At 36.1% G+C, this 4,675-nt stretch overlaps 1 pseudogene; it reads right to left on the bottom strand.

Annotated features, from left to right (window-relative positions):
- Positions 1 to 2,255: 2,255 nt before the first annotated feature.
- LOC127546683 (WW domain-binding protein 11-like) lies at positions 2,256 to 4,096 on the bottom strand (annotated as a pseudogene).
- Between the last annotated feature and the right edge of the window lie 579 nt (positions 4,097 to 4,675).

Here is a 4,675-nt window from a genome sequence, read left to right as displayed (position 1 = left end):
GCATAGTTCAAAACCACATTCCCGTGAGAGGTCTTCACTCACTTTATCCCATACAGAATTATTCATACATTACTAGATGTAATTTAAAAGTATGGCAGGCAGGAGGGTTTTTTCCAGTTACTTATAGAAAGATAGAGAATTTAAAATTTTGTCAAGATTTGAAGTCAGGCTCAATCAGACTCCATTTTTAAAAAAGTTTTCCCTTTTTTGAAAAAATTAGGAAAATATTTGCCTTTCTCTAGTTCTGAAATACTATTCTTTGTCTTATGATTAATAGTGTTGAACAACATACTATTAACTTTATCTCATGTACCCTAATTGATGATTCTATTTCCAGTCCATCTCAGCAATTTTATCTCATGCCTCTGCCTGAGTTGAGTCAAAGGACCTCACCAAAATAATAGAGACCATCCATTGTAATCACATATCCCTATAATTCTACCCTTAAAATGTATTTACTATCATTTCTCACTCTCTTCTCCTTTGTCCATTACCTCTAGTCCAGTATATATGTATGTATATGTAGATATATGTGTTATATTAATTATATCATTTCATTTTATAGTTAGTATATATGACATATATTAAAATAGATGCATTCTCCCACCCACTGAGAAGATAAAAAAAATATAAAACTCATTACAAATAGGAAGTCATATAAAACAAATTTCTGTATTTGTAACGTTCCGAAAAAAAGAATGAAAGAAAGAAAAAGTGTATTTTATAAACTATGCTTAATCTACATTCTGAATCTATCTCTTTTCTAATTGGAGGTGGATAACATTTTTTATCATGAATCTCTTGGAACTGTAATTGGTTATTATTTTGATCAGAATTATTCCTTCCAAGTTCATTATATTTACAATATTGTTATTGTCTAAATTGTTTTCTTGGTTTTGCTCATTTTGCTTTATGTTGTTTCATATGAATCTTCGCAGGTTTTCCTAAAGCTATGTCCTTCGTCATTTCTTACAGAGCATTAGTATTCTTTCACATTTTTATACTACAACTTGTTTAACCATTCTCCAATTGAAGAATGACTCTTCAGTTTCTAATTATTTGCTACATAAAAAGAACTGCTATAAATATTTTTGATTATATGATTCCTTTTCATTTTCCTTTGATCATTTTGGGGTATAGACTCAATAGCAGTATTCTTGGGACAAAAAAAGTGCCCAATTTAATAGATTTTTGGGCATGGTTCCAAATTGTTTTCAAGAATGGTTGGAGTAGTTCACAACTCCATCAACAGTATATGTGTTCCTATTTTCTTATATCCACTTCAAAATTTCATCCATAGTACATCAGTATACCTATTTTCCCACATCCCCTCCAAAATTTGTCATTTTCCTTTTCTGTCATTCTAGTCAATGTGGTAGTTATGATTAGTTATGATCTCAATGTTGTTTTAACATACCTTTCTCTAATTATTAGGGATTTAGAGTCTTTTTTCTCTATATGGGATATTGATAGTTCACTTCTTTTCCCCTCTGAAAACTGACTGTTGAGATTCTTTGACTATCAATTGATCTCATTCCTTCCTACCTACATTGATTATATCCTCTCTCTATTCTTCAGTTTCTCTCATTCATCTTTTCCTCCTCTATCTTTCCATCCATAGTTATACTTCAGTTAATTCTGCTAACCTCTCAAGCTGTCTTCTCTTTTCCATAGTTAGGCTCTTAAGGGGAAAAAAAATCATTCATTCTTTTTGCCTTTGAAGCATGGCTTTTGATCTCCTCTTAGACCTCAACCATTTTCTCCCATGTTGCAATGATCTTTTAATTGTTAAATTTAATGACCTTCTCCTTTTCTTAATTTGCCTTTTCTTGACTACTTCAACCCATTATTATTATATTTTTTGGTAGAACATTTATTTCTTTTATGAGATATTTATTTATTTTTTGTCACTGGGAAGTCATTTCAATTAACACATATGTATAGTTTCTTCATCCAGACATCTTGCTTTACAGTAAGGAAATGAAGCTGCGATCCATTTTACTATAAGTAAAATGTTAAAAAAAAATTTACAAAGAAAGTTTCTTCCTCTATGAAATATGTTTTCTAATATGAATTTGTGGGATTAAAACTTCTCCTGGCATCATAAGCTATTACAGTAGCTCCTCCATCTCTTTCATGAAAGCTTTATATATATCATTCTTGGTTTATTCTAAAAGAAGTATAGAAAGACAAGATTTAAGGACTACTTTGAGAATTTAGGGCATAGTATAACTCCCTTTGGAGAGTAGCAATAGCTACTTGTAGCTATTTTGTTGAACCCTCAGTGCAGTGGGGACAAACCTGGTAATTTCTGTTTTGGGATTGGTGATTTGAGGCTTGACACTAATAGCTGCTGTGGCTTTATTCTCAGTAGTTGCTACACTGGTATCATCCACTTTAGGCCTCTGGATCAAATTGGGTTGGAACACTTAAATCCCTGGATTCAGTAAGGTAACTGGTGAGAAAAGGCTAGGTGAAACAGATCCAAATGGAGGCACTAGAAGTGGGTGCATCATACCAGGACAAGGAGGGATGCTTAGGGGTGGTAGGAGAGGTAGCTGTGGTGTTGGTCTTCATGGAGGAGGACATGGAGGAAGATCAGGAGGTGGGCTTGGTGGTAGATGGGGAGGTAAAAGCTTGGGTAAAGGCTCTCAAAGCCCTGGCATTCCAAGTGGTCTTAAGAATGGAGGAGCTCCTGGAGTTGGACCAGGAAGAAAGCCAGTGGGTAACCCAGGTTGTAATGGTGGAGCAGGTGGTGGCCTGAGATGGGGTGGTCCTAGCATGGAGTACCTGTCTTTGGGGAGGAGGAATAGACTGTGGAGATGATTGCTATTATTGGGAAGCAGGAGAAGATGATTCCCATCAGGTAGATATTCTTTTTGTGTTGTTGTTATGTAGTATCCTTTAATTCTGTCATCAGTATATTCTTCCTCCTCATCTGCCACTTCTCACTCCTCTTCAGGAATTTCCTGACCTGCCATTCTAAGCATTATAGCCTAAAGAGGTGTTAATTCCTTTATGTTTTTCTTTTTCTTTTGTCATTTTCCAGGAACATCAGCAAATCCTACACTGAGATCTGACTCATTGTTCTCTCTCTCTTCATCATCACAGTGCATGAATTCTTCTTCACTGTCAGCATCTGACCTGACAGTGTCACTGTTATTACACCTGTTATCATGCTTATTTTGTCCCATTCTTTAGGATAATCTTCATCTTCACTGGTGCTGGAAGGCTCATTATCAAGACCTTGATGAACAAGTTCTGGACTATATAAAGTATCCTCCTCTTGCCTGTGAGGGGCAAGTTCTAGGGGAAAACCCACTTTATGGCCATACAGCTGCAGAACTGGCCCAAGGGGTGGGCCATGAGACTTTCTTACAGGAGGCAAATGAGGAACAGTATATCCAAGAAGAGGAATTATAGCAATTACCCTGGTGGGAGGTCCATAAACAGAGGTTTCCCCCCTCTCCCCCAGGCAATTGCAGTTAAGTTACTTGCTCAGGGTCACACAGCTAGGAAGTGTGAAGTGTCTGAGGTCAAATTTGAACTCAGGTCCTCCTGACTTCAAGGCTGGTACTATATTCACTGCATCACCTAGCTACCCCAGCAGAGAATTTTTTAATAAATAGTGTCTGTGCACCAGACAATGGGATGTCTTGGATCACTATGTTAGGTGGAATATGAGGCATATCTGGCATTAGGATGCTGAGTATTTTTTTTTTTTTACATCATCAAAGTATTGACTGAGCTGGGTCCTCTTCTGCATGTATTCTATCTCAAACTTTTAAGGTTCTTTGCAATTATCTAGATTTTCCTTTTTATTGTTTTAGAGAATGCATTAAAAAGTTTCACAAAGTTTTTTTTTTCTGCTTATCTTTCAGCACCTTTTTTATTTAGCTGTGGATTAAATGCTCATTCAATTTCTCCATGTCCCCAATAATCAGTTTAGGATCCTTTATTTTTAGTACTGCAGCTTATACCATCATTCATTGTTTCTTATTCCTTTAAAATTTCCTCTCCTGGGCTTCTTTTCAACCTGCTCAGTAGAATTCATGAACTTCCCACTGTTAGTTGAGGATGTAGATCTTTATCTCATTTTCACAAGTTATATGGTTTAATTAGTTAGGGGAAATTTTTTTTTTATTCAAAGCAATACACCAAAATTATTATCAGCAGCAGTCTGGTGATTTTCAAATTTTTTCATCAGACTGTGGAGCATCCACCTTTCAACTGCTTGTTGTAAGCATCAGTGGTCACAAGGCCTGGTGGGCTTATGGACTCTCCTTGCTCTCTTTGGCCCAGGACTGAGACGCCTTCATCTTTGCTTTCTCATTCAAAGCCTAAGCCACCATCATTTTGAAACTGTGTGCTGCATCAATTTCCATTCACATTTTTAAAATAGAGGGAAAACTAAAGAAGGATAAATATCTGACTCCTTGTTTGTTTAGTTATTTTTCAGTCCCATCCAACTCTTTATGACCTTCTTTTGAGGTTTTCTTGGCAAAGATACTGGAGTGGTTTACCTTTCCTTTTCCAGCTCATATTACAAGTGAGGAAACTGAGGTAAACAGAATTAAGAGATTTGCCAGTGTCACAAGCTAATAGGCATCTGAGGCCAGAGTTGAATCCATTAAGATAAGTCTTCTTAACTCCAGGTCTGCCACTCTATATCTAT

This window comes from Antechinus flavipes, chromosome 1 (assembly GCF_016432865.1).
Source record: "Antechinus flavipes isolate AdamAnt ecotype Samford, QLD, Australia chromosome 1, AdamAnt_v2, whole genome shotgun sequence".
Classification (NCBI taxonomy): Eukaryota; Metazoa; Chordata; class Mammalia; order Dasyuromorphia; family Dasyuridae; genus Antechinus; species Antechinus flavipes.
This window is presented reverse-complemented; position numbering and strand designations above follow the sequence as displayed.